The sequence below is a fragment of the Ambystoma mexicanum genome, chromosome 1q, assembly GCF_040938575.1.
Source record: "Ambystoma mexicanum isolate Mex_15411 chromosome 1q, UKY_AmexF1_1, whole genome shotgun sequence".
Classification (NCBI taxonomy): Eukaryota; Metazoa; Chordata; class Amphibia; order Caudata; family Ambystomatidae; genus Ambystoma; species Ambystoma mexicanum.
The window spans coordinates 292877797-292905359 of record NC_090922.1 but is presented as its reverse complement, the minus strand read 5'-3'; the positions used below and the strand labels follow the sequence as shown (position 1 = coordinate 292905359).

Sequence of the window (27563 nt, the reverse complement as noted above, 5' to 3'; positions counted from 1 at the left end):
TTATCCCAAGCGAATACAATATAAAAATATACCGCTATCTAGTATCCAGCGCTGATCAGTCCGAACCAAATTATTTAAAGCAGTCTCAAAAATGCATCTCAAAGACACAAATTGCAAGGGGCTCAAAGGTTCCTTCACCCACAGTCACTACAAAGCACTGCATTTTATGAAGAAAGATAATCCCACCCCAGTAAGAACCATACAGAAATACCAACATCATTGATCCAATCAGTCTCCATCCACAGGAACAACTACTTTGCAAGACTGTCTTTTAGAGTCCTCGAGCTACACCTCACTGGCTTCTCCCACATAATATACAGCAACCAATCCTGCTAAATCTCTTTCCTTTCCAGTATTCTAGCTCTAAAACGAATCCAAACTCTGCTCATTTCATAGACTGCCATCCCTCTCCTGACTCCAGACCAAAAGCAAAGCAACATCACTCACAATATAAAACTATGCAGCACCAGCCACACTACTTGCCCACCCTCCACAAAATGCCGAGTCAGCAGACTACTCCCACCGTGATCATCCATTTCTACATGATCCCCATATTTGAGATCTTAGTGGCTTGGTAGTACCACTAAATTATGTGTGGTTATCATCCATGTACATAGCTCTTAACCTTTCAGAAACGTAATAATGATCACAATGGAGTCAGCAAGTCCAAAGTCAAATACAGCAGCTGAAAGCAATCCACACACATTTGAACTTAGGTAATGTAAACAGGAATCATTTAATGGTAATGTTTATTTGTAAAGCGCCTATACACACAGAAGGGCACTCAAGGAGGGAGGGAACAGGGGAGACAAATAACAGTCATTCAGACCCCTTGGGTTTCTGAACAGTAACCAGTCTGCCCAGTCAGTGTAAGTGCATATAATACAATTAACAGTGTAGATAACAACAAATAGGTCTGACGATTCTGCAGATTCTGCAGTATTTCCAAGAGCATATGGGCGTCGCGATGCAGGAAGGGAGACAGGGAGGAAAAGATAAACGTTCAAGGCATGGGACGTTCAGATCGTGCAAGTGCGCAGACGATGAGGAGAAGGGGAGGAGGACAAGTGCATGGGGGAATCCAGAATTGCCCAGTTGGTCAGAAACTGGGTAAGTGCAGAGAAGATGCCATTCTTAACGGGTAATTGAACGAGTGCAGTGGCAATGAGGCAAGTGCAGGCCCCGTGGCAAGAACCGAGTGGCAGGCAAGGGTGCTGAGAACCTGTGAGACTCTGAGGTACTCCCGGTGGCCAGTCGGCATGCTGTGTGGAAAAAGGAGGGAGATGGGGATAGAGCGAGAGCGAGGTCAGCAAGGTATCGGGAGAGAGAAGGAACATAACAGTTATAATTATCCTGAAAACCTTGTGTGTGTGTTTTTTGGGGAACAGACTTGGGAGACACATGGCCTGCGACATTGAAATGTTATTCCAACCTGAACTTTCCAATGAACCTCGTTAATCAGCCGGCCATTAAATGGGCACATCGGGACATGCGTATGTATTTTCATAAAAGCATCAAATGGCCGGACCCACCAATTAAAGTCACTTGCGACCCATTTGGCCAACAGTGCAATAAAATATCCAATAAATAATAAGGGCGCATCGTCGTTCTAAAAATACAGAAAAAAAATAAATAAGGAAGAGAAAAGGACAACAAAGCTGATGAACCAGATGTTAAATCCTTAAAAGCAAGCGGGAAAGTTGCACACGCAAACTCTTGTTAATACATTTAAGTCAGCGAGAAGAGCACATTTGAGGTAACTAGAAGTTGCTTGATAAAAACAATTAATTAGCAGACACACTGGATGGATCAGTGGCTACAGAGGGGAACACACTTAAGAGATTGCCTCTTGAATTCGTTAAATAACCAATAACGTTTCCCAAATGGCACATTCTCGTAATACTTTCCTCCATTGCAAGGCAAACAAATCTAACTTCTATGCATTTAGATACGCATATCTTCTGTTATGGTGACGCAAGCAGCATACATACTCAGAAAAAGGACCCCGTCTTTGGTGGTATAGTGGTCAGTATGCAAACCCATTCTTTTTAATTCTTTTGTCCACAATAGGGACGGGTGACATGGATTCAACTGGTTATTTAATTAATGAGACGCAATCTATGAAGACAACATTCACACTGGAGTACTCCAGACTGTCAATTATTTGCTGTACCACCAAGTTCCTGGGTGGTCACCTGCACCAAATAACCAAACAAATGGGTTTATCCATTAGAAAGTAACACCACACTACAGGCACTCCAAAAAATCTGTTTAAAAGCAAAATAACTGAGTGTTTATGTTAGCAGTGTGGTTTTAATTATATGTACCACTACCAAAAAACAAAACAAAAAGCAATAGAGCACTCAGCCAGGAGCTTTTAACTACTGCTCAACTTAAGTGAAACTGGGCGCTGGTTGAGATTTTCACATGCAAATTAGACTGCTCTACTCCATCCAAAGTGCTCATACCAGGATATAAACATTTTCCACATGTCCTCAAATTTACAGATTGAGAGTTTGTTGAACGTTGGTTTAGAGAAAGTGCTCAAATCTGAGTGGTCAACTGGTTTCACCATTTCAATGAGATTAATGGTGATGTTCAACTTGCATCGAATTAATGCATGATGAATGTTCATTTAATTCTTTAGCATGGCCAACTCTGTGCCCAGTTAACAACACAATCATTTGGAGAATTGGAAACTTAACTGTCATATGTACGAATTGAGGTAATTTGTCCCTTCTTTCCGTGAGGCGAGGCAGCACTAACATCTCCATAGGAGTAAAGGCAAGCAGGAACTCCCTCAGGCCAGACATGACATGGGATGCTTTAAAAACATGTGAATGTGGACCATCAGGACTGGGACAAAGACACTACAAAGAGATATTGTTATCCTGCAAGTCAAGATAATGTCCCTTTAAATGAAAGTGTCCCATGCACTGGGACTAGTCTATTAGGAGAGACAGTGAGACAGTGAGACAACGGCCAAGACAGGCTGTGGGAGGTCCCAAGCAGCGTAATGATAGGAGAATGAGACACTTGGAGACTGGGAGTTTCAAACTCACCTGTAAAGTGCACTTGGGATGCCAAAGGCACAGCAAACCCATGGCCCGAGAAACCGGATGGCTAAAAGCAGACACCCAAGCAAAAATAGTGGCAAGACCACAGGAAGGAGGCTGTGGTGGACCAAGGGTTCGACAAACGTTGCGGTTACCACCAAGGGTACAGAGAACAAGTGTGTCCACGCAGCCATTCTGACACCAGTAAGAGACACAAGAATAAATATGCGAATGTCAGAAGAAAGACGGTGTGCCAGAACCGCGAAGAGTGAGCTGAATGCTGGGACGGAGACCTTCTGAAAACATCCTCATTGAAGAGGGAAGGTGACCAGGAGGTGCAGGAACAAAAAAAGGGAATCGTTATACTGAGCTAGCTCATCACAATACTAAATATGAACAAAAAAATATGAACAAACTAAATATAAATATGAACAAACTAAATATGAACAAACTAAATATGAACAAACTAAATATGAACAAACTAAATATGAACAAGCAGCCCTCTAGATAAGGTGTGTATCGTGCCTATTTACGCATGTAATTATAGGAAATACGGATGATTTTTGTTTCTACTGCGTACCATGTACGCTGCGTTTATTAATTTAAACAAAAATACTTTCCACCACTAGATGGCACTGTAGCAACTAAGCTCCTGCCATGAGGCAGGCAGACCTTTACCTTGCCAGTCTCTGAGACATGTATCCTAATCCAGGGCTCAACCCAACCCCTCGGCCCTGGAAGACCTTCAGAAACACACGTGTCCTTCTGCTGCATTTTTTCATTTGCAGAGTAAGCTGAGAGAGGAGGCCACGAACGCGGTGACACCAGAGACACCAGCGAGGTAAGCATCCCACCCTTCTGCTGCTGGCTCTTTTCAATTGCATTTTTATTTTCTCTCAGACAGCCCGGACCGCTATCTGATCTAATCTCGCATGGTCCAGGCTGCCAGTTTCCCAGAGTCACAGTCCCCCTGAGACACAGGCTGTGTCCCTGATCAACTCCACAACGCAGTGTTGTCCACACAGCATGCGTGTCTCAGGGGGGGCTGTGTCTCTGGGAAACACGTTTGCTTGGTCATCAGAAGCATAACCCGTCGTATGCATGATGGTGAAGAGCCAACTGAAGTCCACGAGTCCCCTTAGAAATCTATGACCGTATCAAGCTATTAATCCTTGAAAGGGTGCTAGCTTCATTGTGTTGCTCGGAGCAACACAATAAAGCACCCTTTGAACGTTTAATAGCTTGATATGCTAAAAAGTAAGTTTGCTTAGATGTCCTTAGTTGAATTTTGTAAACCATACATAACAGGCTGGAGGTTTGTGACGAGACAGACTGGGTCCCTGATGAACTCCACAACACATTGTTGTCAACGCAACCTGTGTCTCTCGGGGGGGTGGGGGGGCTGTGACTCTGGGAAACACGTTTCCTTTGTCATCAGCAGCATAGCCTGTCCACCCGCCTCCTGTGACTGTCTCTGTTGCCCCATGCCCCCTGTTACCGTGTCAAGCATCCCCCCTCCCTATGTCCTCCCCCCGCCCCCATGACTGTCTGTGCCCCCTTGCCCCAGTTACCGTGTCATGCCTCCCCTCCCTCCCCCCGCCCCTGTGACTGTTGCCCCCATGCCCCCGTTACCGTTTTATGCCTGCCCTCCCTCGTGACTGTCTGTGCCCCCCATACCCGTTACCGTGTCATGCCTCCCCGTCCTGCCCCCGCCCCGTGACTGTTGCCCCATGCGCATTACTGTGTCATGCCTCCCCCCTCCCCACAACTGTCTGTTGCCCCATGCCCCTGTTACCGTGTCATGTCTCCCCTCCCTCCCCCATACCCCATGACGGTCTGTGCCCCCCTGCCCCCATTACCGTTGTGTCATGCATGCCTTCTTTCCCTTCCCCGTGACCCCCATGCACCCCGTTACCATGTCATGCCTCCCCTCCCTCCCCCGCCCGTGACTGTCTGTTGCCCCATGCCCCCATTACCGTGTCATGCCTCCCCTCCATCCCCCGCCCCCGTGACTGGCTGTGCCCCCTTACCCACTGTTACTGTCTCATGCCTTCCCTCCCTCTCCCTGCCCCCATGACTGCCTTTTGCCCCATTACCGTGTCATGCCTCCCCTCCCTCCCCCTGCACCCTGTGACTGTGTTGCCCCCTTGCCCCCCATTACTCGTGTTATGCCTCCCCACCCTCCCCCCCCCCATCTGTGCCCCAATGCCCCTCGTTACTGTGTCATGCCTCCCCCTCCCACATCCCAGTGACTGTCTCTGTGCCCCCATTCCCCCGTTTGCCATGTGTCATGCACACAACCTATTTTTTTGTCTGTTTTTAAAGCGCTGAAAATAAAGTGGCTAAAATCAGGATATTTTTCTTTTGCATCTTATTGTTTTCCATGCAGGATGTGGAAAATAAAACCATACAGTGATATTATTTTGCCCCAACTGCTGCTATAAGGATTTACATGATGCTTTACTATGCAATTTGGGTATTTTGCAAATAAACTCTATAGGACAGTATTTTTGTAGGTCTCGACACTCAAAACTCTCGTAACACTGGATTTGACAGGAAGACAGTTTCACCAGCCAGTCAGTGCACCAGGAATTCTAGTATAGCCGACTGTGGTAGAACCAACATTACATTTTCTCCCCTGTTGCTCCCAGCCACTGAAGTGGTTTGGGCCATCCAGAGTACTGACCCACACTCTGCAATGTCATGTTATGCTATGATATTGAGTCTTTCATTGCTAACCATCTGCCATTTCGACACTTTCTAGGACCTTCAGGATCCTCAAGAAATGGGTGTTTCAGACTTACAAGCGAGAGTTAACTGATAGGAACATTGAAGCTGCACTAGAATAGTCTCATTACATGTAACAAAGTTAAATGCCCATACACAAGTAAGTTTGCCACCCCTCCACTGTCTCTGAAGTTAGTGCTTCTGCCAACATTTGAAGGGTTAGCCCCATATAAATTGTAGTCTAGGTGCACCCCTGGATGTGTGCACTTGTACTTACAAGTTATTTTATGGCAGAATATTTTCTGCAAGTGTAATAAAATGGTTAAAGGCAAGCCAGACAACTTTGAGCTACAACTTTTTTTGTCTAGGGGTCTGATTTTACGTATGCATTGGGTGTATATGTTAGATACGTTTTACTCTCTTGCAGCGGAGAAAACTAATTTTTACTCTCTTGAAATTGCATTTACTCTCCAATTTCCAAAATCTTGCGTAAAATACTCCCACCTCAAAATCTTATCTGGAGCACTGTGAACAAGAGTTAGCTTCAAAATTGAGAGATTATAATAAGTGTGAAAAAAGAGAATAATAGTTAACTCGTCAAAGCAGTAAATATGAAATAGAGGCAACTTTTAAACCTGAGAAATGCCAGGATTGTGGAACAGAAGCCTCTACAGGCACAGTTAACTGGTTACGATGAAAGTAGTAACAGACAGTTAACTTGTAAAACAAATAGACATAAATTACATGTACAAAGAGTAAAGTACAAAGAAATTGGAAATTAAGAGAATCAATCTCAAGGAATACCCTGGTAACGGGTAAGATAAAGTGTCATCCTGTACAAGAACATTATAGTGATAAAGAGAAAAAAGGATACAATCCTGACCTTATAAACAGAAGTCTGATAACAAACATTAATTTCGAAAAGGGAGAGCCAAAGAAAATACAAGATAAAGAGGGGACGTTCAGCATACCCACGTGGAGTTGAAGAGGTTGATATGAGAAGTCACAAGAGACTAATTATGGATCAGATATTAAAGACTGGTACTGTTGTACCCCAGGAGAAGGGAGTCATTGTCCTGCTTTATGTTAGTTTCTCTTAATAGTAGGGTCAGTGAGGGTAGTTTTGGACAGAAGACTTGTTTCTTTCAACATTCACGATGGGCAGACTAGATTCTTAGTTACTAAAAGTAGGTAGGGATCACCCATAGATTAGGGAGAGTTGTGAGTCAGAAGTACACAGACTCTGAAGGCCCCTCACATGGTAAATCTATTTAATTTTATTCTGAATGCATTCTGACAAAAAGCTGCACAGAAAACACTACTGGGTTGTCTTATTACAAGACACTTGAACCTCACAACGAACAAACTTCATTGGCGACTTTAGCCTGACCTAGGCTCAGATGTCATCACTAAAGTAAATACAGAGTCAAGCGATTACAAGTAAAAATCTGTTATTAACAAAAAGCACAATTTCACGAGGTGGGAGGCACTCTGATTTGGCAATCTTTCTCAACACAAAGTGGGTAGATTGATGTTGCTCAAGTCTGTATTTTCACTTTCACCATTTAAAACTATACTACATCCACCATCTATTTTTTTTAATGGTCATTAAACAGTTAACCCAAGTAAATTTTTAATACATCCTCGGTCTATCACCAATAGAAAAAGTCAAATAAAACAATAAGGTATAAAAAACAGTAACCACGTAAAACACCGAATTAAAAATAGAACAGAAGGGAAGTGTGGTGAAAGTGCAAAGTGTTTGGCGTTGTCTGCTTTTACCAGATTCATCACAGTTATTTACTGACTACCACTTGAAAATCATCTGAAATTAATTCTGCTGAAGGTTTCGAGATACTGTAAAGTAGTGTCTATGTTTTTCACTGAGGGAGCTTGAATGGGAAGCGGCTCCTTTTAATCTCAGCTATGCCTGCGACGCCTGAACCACACGCACCTGCTTGCGCTACAAAACATCCGCTGCTGGCGGAAGCGGAGCAAAGTGCAGTGAAAGTGCCAAGTGTTTGGCAGTGTTCGACCAGGAGGCTGGACCCTTTTGCAGTAGGTTCGTCCCATTATATACTCTGCTCACCATTGATAGGCCCCAACACCGATCGAGGACTGCAGGTTTTACCTTTGACTCGATTCAGTGTCTATGGGTCTTTTTATTCAACTAAACATCTGCATTTCCTGCCCGTTGGTATTCTATTTCGGGTGTGAAGAGTGGGAGAGGATGACTAAATCATACAACTTGCAAGTGGACCACTAGGGGACAAAATGGGATGGATGGACTTGCCCCATAATCTGTCTGGTTTGGACCGACCTTAAGAAACTTCTTCCAGGATTTGCAAAAGAGGGGCGGGGGTAGGTTTCTTCCAGCAAAAAGTACTTTCCCCCTGGATTCCCTAATTCCAACTAGCTCAGGAGTTAGTACATCAATGATAAATTATGTTATTAGGGGATCCCATTCTACAACGAGGAACTTGACTGTAAAAGATCGACTAATGTTGCGCTTAATTTTTACTGTTACAGCAAGTACTATTAAAAATACTATTAAAAAGATAATTTCCCAATTCAGTGAACAGTCTCTACAAAGGATACTAACCTTTCACCGATGGAAGAAAACTTGCGTAAACGTTTGCAAAAATCAATCTGTAAACGATGAAGAGGTCATTGAGGTTTCCCACATAGATTTGTCTTTTGAACTGAACCCGGTCCGGTGGTGTGGCCCCCTTCAGAGGAAGGCTCCACAACGGTACACCTTCCGGGGAGGGGGGAGGGGGATTGGTTGGGGCGAAAGCTGGCCATTTGGAAATAACTTGGGGCCTCCTAAAATAGTGGCCCTGAACTTCATATTAGGCTCTTTGGTAAACGTATTGGAAAATATTAAAAAAGGGAAGCTGATCAACATTCGGGAATTCTGTTAAGAGTTAACAAAAGAGATGGATTCAGTGTACTCAAACTTAGTGGCTTTAAAATCAGCCATCAATGAGGAAAACAAAACAAAAAAAACAAAAAAAAATCTATGGCCGCTTTACAATCTATCCAAAAGTAGCAATCAGAAAAATTTGATATTCTGATTACTCTAGAAACTGAGCTAAAGAATGAAATGTCTAGGATAAATGAAAAACTGGACCATGGTATCATTCATCAGGGGACAAATATATCCCAATAAGCGGTATGCGAGAGGACAGTATGTGGGACGATACGCCGCTTTCAACGTCTGTTATGGAAGAACGTATGTGTCTCGCACAACTAGCAGAGGATGAAACCACTCAAGTCCCGAATATTGAATCTTTGGCTGATAAGGCTTCATCAAAAGGAAATTCCAACCAACAAGAAAACTAATGGTAAAAACAAAACAAAAAAAAGAGAAAGAGGAAAGAGGAAGAACAAAAATTTGGACTGAATCTTAAGTTGATGGGGAGGAAAAAGGATTCAAATCACAGACAAGTTTCTATTAAGCAATGTCTAAGAAAGCTGAAAAATATTAACCTCAACATGCAGAAAAAGTTAACCTGAAAGACCCCAAGAAGGGCTTAACCAAAGTTCAGAAAACTAACTCTCTAGAGAGGGGTGTAAAGAAGATCATGGAGGAGCCCTCCCTGGTCATTTTGAAATTAACTGAGTAGCCAAACTGATTCTGTGGCTGATCTGAAGAAAATTGCCCCAATTTGTCTATGCAGGAAGCAACAACCTAAACTTAACTCTACCTCCTTGAAAATTGTTCCGATTTTTCTGAAAAAAAGGAGGCTCGATTGATACAAAAAGGTAGGATTGCAAAAAGGTAGGATTTCGATTGTCGAATATGATACCGAAAGCTTACAGGATGAATCTGGAACAAATAGCAGGCCTGTAAATTAAGGTTCCACTGCTAAAAATGGGAGTGAGATTCACAGGTTAAATAATCAGAAGTCTCTGTCCCGGTTAACAACACCTGCTGTATCGTCTCCGGTTAGCAAAAAGGCTCTCAGTAGTACTACAAGTCTAAACATTTTCTTAAATAAAACTAATATTAGTAAGCAATGTAACCCTATAAAATTGGCCTACTATTCTTAATGAAATGAAATCAATGAATCCGTTAAGATTCTTGTCTACAGGAAATATTGACCTTGTCAGTTTTTCGGCCTTTCCAAATAATACTATTACTAAATTGCAGATGAAATCTAGACTAGCCCTGGAAACCATGCTAGATTCGAATGAAGAATGGCAGAAGAGAGGATATATAATATCAAGAACTTCACCAATCAATGCAGTAAAAACTGTAAGCATGGTACCAGGGGTGCAACAACAAAAGCCGATAAACGGAGCTGCTAATTGGGGAGGGTCGCTGAATATATGGGAAATAGTTCCCGAAATTATAGCAAAAGTGATACAGAAAATAAGTCTCTCAGAACAGAAGCTCTAGCTGAGTGGGAGATAAGAGGTCTCTCCTGGAATACGAGGGAATACAACTCTTTATATGGATGTCCAAAGATAATTTATCTTTCAAAATTTGGATCCGATCTAATTTCAGGAAACCTGGCTAACTGACATATTGGGTATGGACTTTCTATATTTCAGCAACTTGCCAATTACAGAGGGCGTGGACGTCCAAGTGGCGGTCTGTTCTTGGCTTGCAGGAAAGATAGTTTTCTGTGACTGTCCCCAGATATCAAATACAATTCAAGGTCTGTTTGCAGTTAGAATGCAGATTAGAGAACAAAGAACCATTACACATGTGGTAACATTGTACTGGAACCCGTTGACTACTGTCTTTCTTCAATCTCTATCCGACTTATTACTGATAATTGCATTCAAATTTCCATCTGATGAATTGTCAATATTGGGTGATTTTAATGCATTGTATTACCATAAACTTGCCACCGTTTCCGGCAAAGGAGATTACGAAAAAACAGTCATATGTGGGTTGACTTTATGATGGAATGGAATATGACAATGCTAAATGACAATGTGAAGAAGGATATTCCAGGTGCCCCCACATGGCGGAGAGGGCCTGTGTTGTCAACAATTGATTACGTCTTTGCCTCAAGTAATCTCTTTGACAAATGTTTAAAACTGAATTTACTACAAAACAAAGACAGTGATCATATAATGTTGGATTTTGTCATATATATGAAAAATGTTATACGCAGTCCCCGATATACCCAAATGATAGGGGTTAACACCGCGGGCGATAGAGTGGTTAAGTTTAAACATGGGGGACAAACTCTTATTCACAATCTGGAAAGGGCAAACAAGAACCTTCCTAATGATCAATTGACGGGATACTGTCAACCAGGTAATTATATCAAATTTCTGTGGGGTCTGAATGCCCCCATAATGGGGAAAGATAACCCCCTAAGAATCATTAAAAAAAAAAATGACAATTACATTTATGAAAAAAAGAAATTTGTGAGAGCTGAGAAATATAGACCCAAAAAAACTACAAAGGATAACAAGAAATGCATTGTCAAGCTAAAGCAGATAAATAATTCCTATAAAAACTGGGTTAGATCGAATAGGTTCATGCTTTCTCATAGACGGGGAAGAAATGCTAAAAGCAGTCTATGCAAAACTCAAGGAATGTTTGGACTATCGTTAACTCAGCACAAGTTTTGCCCGATCCTATGCAAATATTGTGTATTAAAGAAAAAGTCCGGGTGGAACACTTCTCTAAGATCTATGCCCGGTCGAATTCCTCAGATTTGTATACTTTGGCACCAAGTGGTTGATGGAGTTTAAGATAGATGACATTATACAACTAATAAGGAAATCCTCTAGCTCAAGAGCCCCCGGGGCCAACCTATCTAATTCCATTCTGAAAAAAACACTACAATCTGGGCTGTGTTTAAGATCCTCTTTGATAATATACTAGAGTCACAAACGATCCCCGACTCATGGAGGAATGCAATCATCACCCCGATATATAAAAAGGGAGACTGCCGATTGGCGGATAACTACTGCCTATTTCACTCCTATATGCGGATGTGCAACCTTGAAGGGTATTCTCCCGAAGGAACAGACGGGCTTCAGAAAAGGTATATCTACGATACTAAATATACTGACCTTGGGCTGTATTACTTCAACCGCTTGGGTAAAGGCTGGTTCTCCGCTCTTTTGTGCATGGGTGGATCTATCTCGGGCCTTTGACAACATAAACGGGACCAAATTATGCTGCAAATTTTAAAAAGTGGTGTTTACCAGACTGTTTACTGAATATTCTGATTCATCTACATCAAGACTCAGTGTTAAGAGTAAGGCTGGCAAAATCGGGGCTGCTCTCTAGGCCAATTGTTACCGAGAGGGGAGTTTGTCAAGGCTGCCTGTTGGCCCCTTTTCTCTTTATTTTGTTCATGGCAAATCTAGGGGAATGGCTGGCAGGCAAGGGTTTGGTGGCGCCGAAACTTGGAATTGGAAATGTTAATTGGCTGGCATATGCCAATGACATTGTGGTCATGGACCACTCTCAAGTCGGCTTACAGAGACTACTAAGTGCATTAGCTGAATATGCAGCCCTGAATGACCCAAATTAATCCTGACAAGTCGAATATTGTGATCTTTAAACATCCACATTAATTAAATCCTATGTATGGTCTTTAAATAATTCGACTATCCCAATTGTTAACAAACTGACTTATTTGGGCTCCCAGATTGTGGCTTATTCTACTCAGACTTATTTTCTATCATTGAGTCTAGGCTGAGAAAGCTGGGAGCTCAAATGAAGATAATCTATTCTAAACACTGTCGATCCCCAGCGCTGCCCCTAATAAATTATTATGTGGGGAAGGTGGTTCCATCTGCCACGTACGTTCTGGAAACTAATCTACAGGCTTTTAATGCTATTTAGGATGGACTGGAAAGAAAGCTCTGGAAGGATGTTTTGGTTTTGCCAACCTCGATTCCTATTGCATGTGTCCAAACTGGGCCTTGGTTCTTTGCTGTCGATTTTGGAGTGTTAGTGGCTAAGTCAATATAGGCTTATTCTGGAGCCGCCAAAGAAGTCTTTATATGAAGACGTAGCCCAACAACTGAAAAATAACCTGTTTCTAAAGATTTTGTCAGTCAAATGCAATAAAATATTAGAGCTATCTGAAAGTTCAACCGAAATTTTTATTCAAAAGCCATTAAAAGCTAAAGAATTAGCTGAACGAATGGATTGGATTAGAACAATAACAAAGGAGAGAGAGGCAAAAAAATCTCCCTCTTGTTCGGATGATAAGCCTAGAACAACTATTCCAGCTTTTACAGAAAGGTACAAATCCAAGGGCCAGAATAGAGTTAGATTTCGGCTAAATATGGTATTAACCTTGGAAATCCAACACATTAGAGATCTGATTACTTTTCCATCTAATATATGTAATATATGTGAAGAGGGGGTAAAACAAATAGCGGCTCATTTGTTATCAGAATGCTCAGGGACATGTTGTATTAGACAGAAGAGGCTACAAAGATTTGTGCATGATCCTAGAATGCTAAACGCAAAGCGGTTCTGGCAGAGGCTGAGTCAGGGGCACGAAACTTTCCTTACTTCGTAAGTGACAGTCTTATTAAAAATAACAAGCTACTTGGTAACCAGACTTAGTTAAATTTGGATTTGTAGAAGACATGTGGAAACATGGTCTAAGATGAAATGAACTTATTTCTCTTTTTGTTTTAAATATTTAAATTCTGAATATTGGCAAAGTTTATGTTCCGTTTGTTTGGATGGATGTATTATTATTTGTTATGTCAATGTGTTAGGTGTTTTAATCTGAATGATGTGTTTTTCTCTTGTGTTAAACGTCAAAATATTGACTAAATGCACACTAAATATTTAAAATAAATTAAAACAGACTATCATACAGCCAGATTCGCCACTACCTTTCTCCCAAACATTTTAAATAGATAATGTGCACCTTGTGGCTTCCACTCATGAATGTAGAAGTTCCTCCCTCAATACTGTGTCTGCGATTACCACAGACCTTAAAACACTCTTCCAGAGATTCACTAGTGAAAGACATTCGGTCAGCAGATGCTATACGGTTTCGAATGATGCAACACCACAGAGCCGACAGTCTGTTTTCTCTAGGTATGTTCAATCAAGCTCCAGTTAGCTCAAGGGACTTGAGAACATTGCATTTCATTTTGATACAGTCCCATACCAGCATAAAAATGGTCAATGTAACCAGGGGGGGCGGATGGAGGGACTTCCAACTCCAGGAAGTGGTCAAAGTATGCAGCAGAGTTACTCTTAATGGCCAGGTCAACAATAAGTTGTCCACGACTATTCACATATAATACAGCCTTCATGATTTATTTTAATAATTTTTGAATGGCTGGCTAATAACATTCTCCAGGGCCAGTGCAAGCCATTTTTCAAATATTTACTTAATTTTCACGATGGAATTTGCAGGCATAAAACCAGTTTTGAACAATGCAACATAAGCCCAAACAAGTTAATACTAGAAATGTCTTTTTACTTCCAATACGTGTTTAGGCAAGGAGGTGCAGAAAACATAGATCGGATCAATGGATAGTCTAGGTGTACCAATTCAGAGACTGTGCAGGGAGAAGGACACGCAAGTCGCTTTAGAATATCACGCTCTAGGTTAGTCATCCCTAACAAGTTTTCAAAGGCCCAGTTCACGGCAGCATACAATATTGTGGGGAGGATTTTAGCTTGATAAAGTTGAATCAACTCCCACACAACAGCCCCTGCCCTTATTGCAGATGAGTTTATGCTGCAGTAATCTGGGCAGTATGGATGATCAGTTTCTCCAAGTGCATCGTGCCCCTCAGTTTGGAGTCCAGATGAATGCCTAAGTATTTATACTCCGAGACCACTTCGAGTGCCTCCGCGCCCATGTGCCAAATTACTTTTCTTTTTTTTTCCAAAATAGGTGAAAACTCATGACCCTGGTTTTTGTTATGTTCACTGCCAGCAAGTTTATATAGGCTTTCAACCAGTCCATAAGGGACGGCAAGCCTCGAGGGGTAAGGTCAAGCATGACGATACAATAAAGTCAACACAAAGAGGCTTGATCATTACAACCAGGCTTCAGTAATTGCTACACTAGAGGTGCATGATATTTCTGCACCAGAGCATGTTTGGCAAGGTTTAGGGAATCCTCATTCAATAGTACAATAGCAGCTCCTACACCAGTGGAGGTGTGCAAATTGGACAGAGTTCTGGGATCAGAGTACCTATTGGTAACAAGGGTTCCTGCAACCAACACAGCAGGGATCAAAGAATGATTCAGGTATGTTGATAACACGCTAGGGTTTGTACACAAAGATTTAGGGGTCTGGTACACTTTTACAGTAAAGTCTGCTGTACTGGAACGGGGTCTGAATAGGAAAGAGGCTTGATGCATTAAGGAGGAGGGCAAGAATTGTAGCCTCATTACATTAATATGGTAATCTTTACTGCATCATAGAAGGGACTTAGACCTTATGCTATACTGAGAATTCCTTTTAACTTTTAATTCCAAGTCAAACTTTTGAAACATGCACCACTGAAATAATCTTGCATGGTTGAAGATTTAAAAAAAATAAAAAACAGATTTATAATGCTACTTACCAAAAAGAGTGCCCAGTGATAGATCTCTCAACTGTTCTGGGACACACAAAAGGGTAGGCGTTTTTTGGGTGCATTTCATCAAACTAAGCTGTCAGTCAAGCGTGTGGATCCAACATCCCCACGTTAAAAGATAATGGAATTGAAAGTTACTTTGCAAGCCAGATTCCTCTAGTACTATATCCAGGAGTCTCTGAACCATGCACCTGTGCCCTGAAGGAAAAACCAATGCATTCATCCTAGAAATGCAATTGTTGCTCCAACGACCGGTGTCCATCAAGGACTCAGACTTTCAATGTGACCTCCAATAGGCGATACATGGCATTATTAGTTCATACCAACTGGAACAGGGCGATTGAGCTGGGACAGTGGTTAACCAGGCGCTCTTTCGTAAACAATCGCATAATGCTTTATTAATGGGGAGGATTCACACAGAGTAGATTGTCCATCTGAAAACAATTGGCATGATTAACCAAAACTGAACAATTTAATCTCTGGTGATTGTGAGCATCATGGCCGTATGGAACGTGCACTGCAGAACCACTTGTGCTGGGAATGCTGGCTTTTGTAAACATATAGAAACATATGTATTTTTAAGCTGAACGAGAACCAGATGACCTTACACATGAAGGGTTCAGGTTTTTTGGTGTTATTTTATTGGTTAAATAAACCTTTTAAAACATTACAGAAAACTATATAAAATACATTCATTGAATGACATTTCATTAAAAAAACAATTATAAAAAAATCAATTTTCTTCAATTCCATCTCTATGATCAATATAAAATACTTTCCATACAACTCTGATGCATATTAATATAATTATAATCCTGAACAAGAGCTAGTGTGCTCTTGTATACAATTCATCCTAACCTTTAAAAACCATTTTATTTTATTTTAGCAGTTTCCAATAGTGCTTGTATTTTTTGCCACATATGGTATACTGTGAAATTCAAAACCACTGCATTCTAGTTCTGAGGTATATTAGCCAGTCCATATCTCAGGTTAAAATAACCCTTTTTATGTCCATCTCTCAGCTAGTCACTGTTTGTATACATGTCGCGGTCTCAATTTCTATGTTAGAAAATTGACACAGCCTTTTTGCAAATGGGATGCCATTCCATGCCCCAGTCCTTTAATAGGTTGGGAGTAGCTCCAATCTGAACATCATACAAGTCCTAACTTTTATGTCATAGTGGTTTGGGATCAACCAGGAAGCTCTGAAAGAACCATATTTTTTCATTTTACCCAGTTTTGTGATATTTGTATCACGATCCCAGACTATTGCCAGATTTTTACCCATTACCAGGGTTTCTTTCTCAAGCTTAAAACCAATCTCTTCAAATAACACCAGGACATCATTTATCCATTCTTTCAAACTACCTCCCTGGTCAGTCTCCTCCAGCATGCCGCCGAAGACCGAAAACAAAGATTCCTTGTCGTCCGTCTTAAGCATCATGCAGGTATAGAAAATGCCCATCCTTATTTTCATTTGTGTAGCCAACGACTAATTTGCAGTCTATCTCCTCCACTGGGGCATTTTGAAGTCCCAGCACTCTGCACCATACTTTCCCCTCCACTTTATTGACCCACCTTATTTCCTTTACAATGAATACCTCCAATCCATATGCTAGCCATGGTATTAAGCATGATTTATACGGTTTCACCAAACCTTCAATAGATATATTATTTTTATGTTGGTTAAAATTCGTAATTGCCCAGAACCCTTTTTCAATATTCTGGCATATAAATTTCTCCAATAGTATCATTCATTCTGTCTGAAATAAACATTCCCAAATATATATAACTGCATACCACCTCAATATTCACATTATCCATCTTCCAATTATATTTTTGGGCCTTTTTTTGTGGGAGCAGACCCTCATAATTCTGTTTTTTGTTATAGTTGATGCTTAGTTTGTTGTTTTTGGAAAATTCGCAAAGTTTGTTCATGCTTCGCTGTAACCCAATCGGAGTTTGATCTACCAGAATGGTATTGTCCGCATAGACTACCCAGTTTATGAGGGAATAAACCACTTTGGGTGGAAAGTTATGGGCTCGGCTGAGGTTGTCATTCATATCTGAAACATGTATATTGTACAATGTGGGCACAAGAGGACAACCTTGCTTTAATCCAGTGTTTGGAGTCATTATCTCACTCAGGTGCCCCTCCAGAATGAGTCAAATATGTACATTATCACAGTACAATTTGTGGATAGTACTCTTTCTTTCTCTCACCTTTGCCCATAAAATGTGCCTAGCCACCGTATAAAATGCTCCTTTATAGCTTATGAAACAAATGTACAAAGATGTGTCCCTCTCATTTATGCTCTGGCGTAATAAGTACATAAGTGTCCAAATAATGGACGGCATCCCCATCCAATGTCTGAACCCCGTTTGCTCTCTAGATAGTATATTAGTCTTATTAATTCATAGATTTAGTTCCGATAATAGATTTTGTGCAGACATTTTAGAACAAGCATCTGACACGACTAGCAATCTATAGTTATTGGGGTTATCTCTTGCCCCCTTTTTAAAGATTGGTATCAAAATAGATGCTTTCCAGCTCATTGGTATTATTCCCATGATTGCAATTATAGTGAACAATTGTGAGAGAATGCTGGACCAGTATTATGCTGGACCAGTATTGAGGTCTATGCCGATATATCAGATTTGGGATCCCATTGGGACCTGCTGCTCTAGATAGTTTCCATTTGATTATGAATTTCTCAATATTTTCCTTTGAGAGATCCAGAGTTATATCTGCGTCTAGGTCAGTTTCCTTTAGAATAGCGATGTTATCCGCTCTATAATATAACTGGTGGATATGCATTACCCAATTCCGCTCTGGCATTGGATTTATCTCCCCCCCCCCCCATTTTAAATATTACAATGGGACTGGTATAAATTCAAAATCTGTGTCCATCAGTATTTTTCAGTAAGCTTTGCAACTGAAACCACCTAAATGACGCCTCTGAGGCTGTGTGTCATTTAACTATTTTTTTATATTTCGTTTTTACATTAATTATTTTATTCCTTTCCAAATCTGTGCAGACCCTCCTCATTGCACTCTTCTTTCTTATGCATCTTTCCCCTCCTTTGCAATCACTACACCATATGATGTCCTCTTTACTATAGTTTTGTCCCGATATCTAGTTTCTAGGTTGTGTATAAATTGCTTAGCACTATTCATGATTGAACTAAACATATGTGGCCCAATATTATCTTCCAGGTGATGTACTTTCAATGATTCATCCAAAATAAAGGACATGCATCTCTCCATGTTCTTAGTTGACCAGGTAACTCTATTGCCACCTTGTTTAACTATGCATCCACCTTTTTTTATTGTTGCAGATCGTACAGTGAGTTGGACAAAAACACGTAATCTATCCATAATATATGCCTCTAGCGGACCATTGTATGAGCACTTTTTTGCCTCCACTATATATACAGTTGGCACAAACCATTGGCATATATAAACGATTCCCAAACATCATTTGGTTCAACATTAATCTCTCTTGTATAATGGTGGCTCCCCAATGATTCACAGTTACAAATAGGTTCTCAAGAATTTCTCTCCTAGGGCTTGTGAATCTTGTATAATTAAAGTCTCTCATAATTATGTATAGTGCCCCAATATCTTTGTTGGTCCATTCATCAATGTTGTTACCCAATTCTTCTATGACTGACCCTGTAGTGATGTCATTGGGTGGGTTATATACATTGATCATAAGTATTTTTTATATCACCTCATTGATCTTATTATCGAGGGTGGCCACGAATATACATGGGCGAGGAACAGGCTGGTTATATTCTGTTAAATTTAGACGATTCTTCGCTCCGATTATAAGGCCGTAAGTCAGCCTTCCATTCCCGAGGTATTTGTTGTTTTTTTTTTTACTCGTCCAACATGAAATCATAACATAAGCAAGTCTCTTAAATAGCAAAAACGTCTGCGCCCAGTAGGACTGCCATAGCCTCCATTTTTGTGGCTCAAGAGTGATAACCCCTAGAATTCCACATTATAAAGCTTAAATCATCCTTATATACATCCTTCTGTCAATCAACATCCTAACACTCTCCAATAGTTGATAGCTCATTGTTGATGTTGGGGGTATTGTTCATGATGGGGATGTATATAAACAACCATCCTCATGTTCGCTTTTGTCTCTTTGGGTCGTTTCAGTTTTGCAACATGCACACTATTCATTTTTTCATCGATTCTTAACAGCTCGTATCCCATCTCCAAGTTGTCTAGCATAAGCCATTATGCATTCCCACTATGGGGGACATCAGCTGTAATATATCCCAATTCAGTTCACCTGCTGGTTTAGGAATTTCCACAAGTGTCATCTCTTGTGAGGTAATGACTTTCAGGTCAAATACTATAGCTTTATAGACCTCACCCGAGGGCCGTACTGGGTGTTATGGGCCCTCAAGACAGAGTTAAAGGCCCGAGCACAGTATTTACGAGGCCTTTAACGAGGTATGAGGGCGCATAACAACAGTACGGCACACTGGCAAGGTCAATAAAGCTATTAAAACCCATGGGCAAAGAGAAAGAAATTAATTTAAAAATATACATTTTTTTACTACATTGTTTTTGGGGGCCTTCAATATTCCCAATGGAATATGTAAGTTTAAAAAAACATTTAGAAGCTATGACCAAAGAGAAAAAAAAAGTTAATTTGAAAATATAATTTGTAAAATTATAATATTTTTTTTTGTAATTTTCACTTTGGCCACTACTGGGGGGCGAATCACTGTTAAGGCACAACTTTCAAGCTGAAGAAAGCAAAGGGCAAATTTGCTGGCTTTTATGCGGGTTATAACGAAACCGCAAGCTATACCGGTTCTAATAGCCGCAGTTGACCAATGGGAAAGAGTTATTCACCCGACCAGGGTTCTAATTGGTGGAACAGTTCCAGGTCATTTGTTCGGTTTAAGAATGGACTATGCGATGAGGCATACATAACAAATTTTCATCTTTTTTTGTCCTACTCCAAGTGGAACTTAGAATGTCTTTTAAGCCTGGGGTCTTAATGGCAATCTTTTCCTGTGCCTCCATACTCAGGGGGGGGGATAAAGGTATATAGGTCTATGTGAGTCACGCAGTCCTCAATATCATCAATTTCATAGACCATCTCATCTATGGTAGGTTCTTCATCCTCACTGCCCCTCCGCCCAAAATCAGAAAATCTAGCCTTGTTCGCCTGAGTCTGCTTTGGCTCCTCATTCCAGAACCATGTTTCTATTGTCCCCCGTGTACTTTCCACTTTTTACCTTTATTTTGATAGGGCTTTCCTATATTGTTACATCTTTCACCAATTCAAAAGTTGTCATTTGATTCTATACACATTATTCTGAGTTAATTCTGCCGCTCTATTCACAGTATTATTTCCCTTTCTTTTTCTAGTGTACGTCTGGCTCCTTTTTTGGCCATATTATTATTTATTGGCTACATATTGGGTGAATTAGGGGCATTATAACGTGCCTCAATTGTCCATATTTGTGGAAACATCTCATCATGGATTGTCAGTATAGAATCCTCCACGTTTAAACTAAAGCCATTTGCGCAATCTGTGTTCACCTGAGAGTCATTTGGTATGTTAAACAGGTCCTCAACCATTATAGGTTGGCGTTTTGATATATTTAGTGAAGCCTTCTTTCAGTATATGTTGTTCCTTAAAAATAGAGCTACAAATAGTGAATAAAGCTTTTGCAATTTTAAGTAGTAGTTCGGGTTCACTCTTCAATTCATCCGCTGAGGCGACAGTCGAGGGAAAGGAGTCATCCCCTTTAGGTGAAGATGTACATGCCTTATTTGCAATTTCGTTCAGGTCAGGGGTAACTTCCAGATTTGTTGCAGTTCCCTCCATGAAAAAAAGATGGATTATGTGGTGTATTTATCGTTTGTTCCGGCACCCCATTTGTAACATTTTTTAATTTGATAAGTATATTTAACAGTGAATTGTTGTCAATGGGTTTCATTTCTACCCAACTCCCCTCCTCATTATCCTTACCTGCTGTAGCTCCACCTCCACCGAGTCTGGTTGCATAGTCCGTGTACTTTTAGGTTTTAAATATGTGGTTATTTTATCTTGCGCCATAGGTGGATCACCCCGTTTTTCCCATACCACCGCAATCACTTCAAGTGAAACCGCATCTTCATTTAACTTACTGATGTTGTAATTGTTCCCCGCATTAATAGTAGAGCTATTAATAGGAAAAAAAAACTATCACTATCACTCGCCACACCTATATGTCTTTGCAAGCCAGTCTTGCGTTACTCCTAAACTGGTATTTTTTCATAATTACGCACACTTCTATTGCTGTACCGGTTAGGTCCTCCCCACACCCAACAAACCATTGTTCAACACTTCCCATCGATAATAGACAGTGCAAAGGTTTACAAAATCAGGCTATTTTGTAGCAAGCAGTTCATACAAAATTATTTGGCCATAGGGCTTGTCATTAAGCTTTTACCAAAGTCACATTTTTGATCTTACTACCACTCCAACTGACCATCAGGCCAGCCTAACAGCACTCGAGGTGCACTCCTAGGTGGTGTGCGTGGCTGTTAGTTTTGTACTGCTTGCTGGGAAAAAAGGGGGCGTGGACAAGTCGCTTTTTAAAATGTTCAAAAGGTGCCCAACACTAAGCTAAAACAAGATAAATCAGTGTTAGTTAAAAATATAGTCCGTCCACTTAGTTATGATGATCCTGGTGTGATCAGTGTTCCCTCAAAGTACCTTTAAACACAGGGCAAAAATCACAGAGGGCTCCACCTTCCTTCCGAGTCTCTCCAGCACCAACAGCACTCGAGGTCCACTCCAGGGTGCATGCGGCCGTTTGTTTTGTACTGCTTCCTGCGGGAAAAGGGGGCGTGGCCAAGTCGTTTTTTAAAACAATTGTTGCAATATATGTCCAAAGGTGCCCAACACTTAAAACAAGAGGCACAAATCACAGAGGGCTACTCAGTTGAACATGAAACTGCAAAACATGCACGGATATAGAAGGCAAGGCAAGTGCTTCGTTCATTGAGCTATTTTACAGGTTGAGGCAAGACAATGGAGATTTCATAAACATCACATTTACTAAAGAAGCAAGAGTATGTGCCTTCCAAGCAGCCAGCCTTTTAAAAAGGTTACCCAAAACGGAGATGCGAGTTTTCAAAGGAAATTCAACCGAGTAATAATGATAGAAGAAATGCAAGCAAAATAGGTTCTGGTTTTGCCAGCCGATTTATGGCTGTGGTCACCAAGACAGTGATGCACACCAAGACACGAACTCCACCTTCAAGGGCTCCATACTTCTTTTGCCAAAAGACTGGCCCTTATTCACAGATCGTTTTCAAATTATAAAATGCTTCTGTGAATTAGGCCCTTTGGGTTTTTGAAAATAAAAAAAGATTTTTTTTTAAGAGGTTTTCAAAACCAGACTTGAAAGTGATTTTATTTAAACAAAATCCTGAGCAGATGTAACAGAGGGCTTGACTTAATAATGTAGCTACAGCATTCACTGCAAACAAGTTACGAAGATAACTATTACGCCTCTCTTTCCTGGAGGAAGAGAAGTGTAAGTCATTGTTACAACAAAAGATAACTAGGAGATACTGCTGGGAGCTTTCTTTGCAGAATAGCTCCCATGTACTTTTAGGGAGCCTGGCAAGAGTCATCACTCTTTGCACCTCACTCATTATTTTCAAAATTCCCAATTGTAATTTAGAGACAGGGCAATGTAAGGACATAATGGTCAGTTTTTATACAGTTCTATTTCAATAAAAAACTACGCATAGCGATCCAACTTAAAAGCGCCAGTAAAGAAGTTCTTGGGCCAACAACATTGCAAACAAAGTTACGACATAGCACCCCACTGCATTTAATCATAATTCATAGAGACTTTAGTGCTATTGGTCATAAGTTAAAGCAAAAATAGGACTATTTGTTTTCTGTGCAAACGAAGAGAAGCGTTGGGTGAGCAAGAATGTTTTTTTGTTTTTTTCAAAATAGGACCACATTACTTGTCACCTGGAGCTGCAGTCAAGTTCTAGACCATCATTATACAAAGTCGGACTGGGCCATAAAATTGTCTCGGGCACCAATGAAAAGGTGGCCCACAGTTGTAAATGGCAATTCATTTCTTTTGTGACACTGTTTTTATCGTATCCCCGGGGGAGTTTTTTGATTGTGATGCAAATTGCGCATTTTAAAGAATATTTATTCAGCAACACTGGTCAAATCTATTCGCCACACATTGAAGTAGCTCATCAAACTGGCCCACATTGGCCAAAAAAGTGGCCCACTTAGACACATCAATAAATGGCCCACACCAGCATTTTAAGTTGTTGGTTCGCACATGGGCCTATTGTCCTATAGGACAGTCGGAGCCTGATTATACAATGTGTTGGACCAAGAGGACAACTCCCAGAATGCACCCATTCTCCAAATATAACTTTGGAAACAGATGTCCAATAAAAAGCAGTTATCGTGCAACTTAGTAACAGTGCACCTTTTCACAACAAAAGGTTCCCCTGAAATCATTTAGCAAAGCCCAAATAGTATGCAGCCATCAAAAATGTAAACAAGCTTATCTGGTATCAAATAAAGTATAGTATCTTTGTGCTGTATGCCCCAACGCAAGGGGCCACAGTTGCTAGTCATGCAACTCGGCCCAACTGAGTGCAGAAAAGAAAGCCAGGCAGGTAATCTGTCCAGAGTGCTACCCACTCATCCCTCTGGGTGTCTGCTTTAACCTAGCAGCAGTGACTTCATACCAAGATCTCAGCAACTGTTCCTTTTGAGGTCAGAAAGCACAGTACAGCTTCTGATCACAGCACGCAGCATTTGGTGTGAACATTGCGGAAGGTGCTCCTGTCCTGTGATATTTGCCCTCCGGCCAAGCCCCGCCTCTAATTGGAGGATGCAGGTAGTACAGGACTCTAGTGGAGTTACTCTCCATCAGTGAGCAACTGAGATCTCGTGCTAGTCTACGAATCTCTTGGTAGACACTATGCTAAGCCCAAGAGGAGAGTGCAGAGAGCAAAATGATGAATAAAGTGGATTCCTTTGGATGGCAAGTCTTGCGAAAGCCTTGAGGGCAGAGGTCTGTAACCTTGATGTGTTGCACTACAACTACCATGATTACTTACCATTGGCTGTGATGTCTAGGGCCGAGTGAAGTTGTAGTCGAAAACATCTTGGGAGACATGTGTTCCAGGGTCCTGCTCCAGGGTCTCGGTGAGGCCGTGAGACCTGAAGATTCGAGGTCAGTAATGTGCATGCGCCTAGGGTGATGGACATTTGGCTCAAACGAGCTACAGATCAGGCGCTCCCCGCTACACTCCTCGAGGCAAGAGACTATGATTTACATGTTATTTGACTAAACCAGATGTTCACCATACCGGAATAGTGCGTTATTGCTTCATTGGCTGATGAAAATTTAAGTGCACCACTACATAACTGAATGTTTGCCCTCGCCTCATCGCCAACATTCAACGAGCACAATCACGAGATGCGAAAATAGCCCTGCTGTTCCTCCCAACACCAGGTAGGCCAGTGATACAATGGACACAGCGGGGTTGCAACTCTACCACCAATATTGAAGGCTTGTTTGGAGCAGAGTACGCACCAGAGAACGGGGGTGATGCTTCTGAAGGCCAGTTGGTGTGGAAGGAGAGTGTATTTGCAGAAACAAACCCAGGAACTACAGTCAACGTGGATAATGGTGTACGAGGAAATCATAAGAAGTGCGTGGATGGGACTCTAATCCCCTTAACCCAAAGCAGGCCCACCACTTAGGAAGCAAGTGCACATAAACCAAGTTTATTGTACAATCAGCCGGGGGGTGGGGGGGTAGATGACGTTATAGAGTTAAACAAACCCAAGTCTCCCAGAACCACACAGACTCTTCCCCTTATATACATTTTGCAGCAGTTAACACTCCCAGATGGTATAAATCATCCCCCCGCACATGATTGGTCAAACCTATACAAAAGAAATCCAATCTTGCCCAATTCCCATTGGTTCGATTCATTTATCTACCATCAGCTCAAAATTGTAGTACACACTTTTCCTGGTGTCTTTTGTGGTAGGTTGTGACAAAATCACATAGTTCCACATTTAAACAAACATAATTCAATACAAGTTGCAGCTGCCCTGGGAGTTTCTAGCCTCAGACGTGATTGCACATGGTTTGCAATACACATAAACCCTGCCATACTTCCTCCCAATGCATTCAACCATATTATCAAACATAGGCATAGCTCTCAACCATTTGTGTTGCAAAGGCGGGTGAAATCACCCGATTTTGTTTTTGGCGGGTGAGACGCCCATTGAAATGAATGGCAGTGCTGGAGGCTTGGCGGGTGAGTCAGCCTTTTACAAGGCGGGTGACACCCGCCAAAAGCGTGTGAGTTGAGAGCTATGCATAGGAATACCTATATACAGAATATTTATGACTTTCTACGGCATACTGAACCACCCCCACACGTTTCCCAGTGCAGGCTTATTGATCAGTGTTATGCTAAACTCTACCCGGAACACAGCACGACTGCCAAAGTACTCACCGTTAAACTCATTACGTTTGTGCACTCCCGATCCACTTAGAGTGGAACTCCTAAAAATCCCCTCTACACCTACATTTTCTTCAAACCATTAGGTAATAACTACAATGCATGCCATTATCTCACCTGGACCCATTCCTGCACATATCATATATTAAACAACCGAATTGGGCTTCATGCTTGCATTGTGTGCACAAACCGTAACCTCTATTAATGTCCGTGGATTTTGGCATAACTTTTTTTTTTCTTAAATACAATGCGTAGAAGATTCAAGAGGAATGCAAAATTACAAGAACGTTGCAACTCTCCTGCACGGCACCTTAACCACGTGTACAACGAGTCCTTTAACCAACTTTAAACGAACTGCTGTTAAAAGGACGCTAAATTTTGCAATACAGTGGCTACAGACTCAAATTCTGCTAGAGCCGCCTCATAACACTTCTCGCCTTTCAGATTTAACACGTTCCATTCGGAGTCTTTAAACCCTTCTAAGCCTTTATCACCACAAAAGCTGCTCACTGTGTTTGAAAGCGAGCACATGTATACAAAATCAACGTAACATACGGGGCCTATTGCGAGAGTCCCCGTGCACTTTGGACGCCACTCATGACCAGCCAGCACCTTTTATAAGATCATCTGGCAAAGTCGATCCTCACACGGATTGGCAGAGTCACTTCGAATAGCATTCCTAAATATAAATCCGTTGCGTTTGTATTTGATGTTGCGAAACTGTGAGCGCACAGGGTAATTCAACGTCCCTATTCCGAGACAACAGAATATTTTCCGCTACCTGCAATCCACTCAGATCCCTCTCCAATTCCTCCACAATGCGCCTGATGAAAACTACCAGGCCATATCCGGATTGAAAAAAAGCACCTTACGAAAACGTGATGCGTGCATTGCCTCCATATAAACTACTACCTCGCAAGACGCGTATCACGGAGAGCACAGGATTAGACTTTAAACGGGAACATGCTAAACTGCTCCTTTTAATTGGTGTCATTTTGACACTTTAATTCAATACAAACCATGTTTCAAAGCACTTTAAAACATAGAAACATATTTTGTGTAAATACTCATAAACATCTAGACCGTGGAGTGTATGTTGGGTAACCGTTTTGCCATCTAACCAAATTCAAAATATACTCCAACCATCCACAGACATACTCATTCAAGCAACAGATAACCGTTCTAAATCTTTTTTTATAAGTGTTTTATACTCATTAATCCACCTTTTTGCTTCCCCAGGATCTTCTGTGGATTTAACTCTGTTTGGAAAATAGATTTTAAGGATTGCAGGTTTTACTAGCGTGGTCTTTAAATCCTTTTCCCTTGCAAAGCTTCCTTTTTTTCACCAGCTCTTTTGGGAAATCTGGAAACAATGCAATTTACACACTTTGATAGAAAACCTGACCCTTCTCCTGAGCTGCTCTTAGCATTCTTTCTTCAGCGTTTATTTTTATAAACACCATTAATATTTCATACTTGCCAACATGACCTGTTCCAATCTGTAGGTGCTTATCCAGTCCTGTTTTTCTCTTTGCATTCTGGGACGTGTAGTTCGAGTTTTATAATGTTAAAGTGGAACTACAAGTCCCAGAATGCAAAGAAAAAAACAGGAATGGATAAGGACCTACAGCTTGGAATGGGTGACAAGTATGATATTTGTCTGGGTTTATTA

The 27563-nt window shown here is 41.2% G+C and overlaps 1 protein-coding gene across 1 annotated transcript in view; it reads right to left on the bottom strand.

Annotated features, from left to right (window-relative positions):
- Positions 1–26750, bottom strand: part of LOC138527482 (DNA topoisomerase I, mitochondrial-like) — a 2081463-nt gene extending 2054713 nt beyond the window's left edge. The window contains exon 1 of the mRNA XM_069638684.1: positions 26673–26750. The gene's annotated coding sequence lies outside the window, so the exon portion shown is untranslated. The remainder of the gene's footprint in view (positions 1–26672) is intronic.
- Positions 26751–27563: the final 813 nt, after the last annotated feature.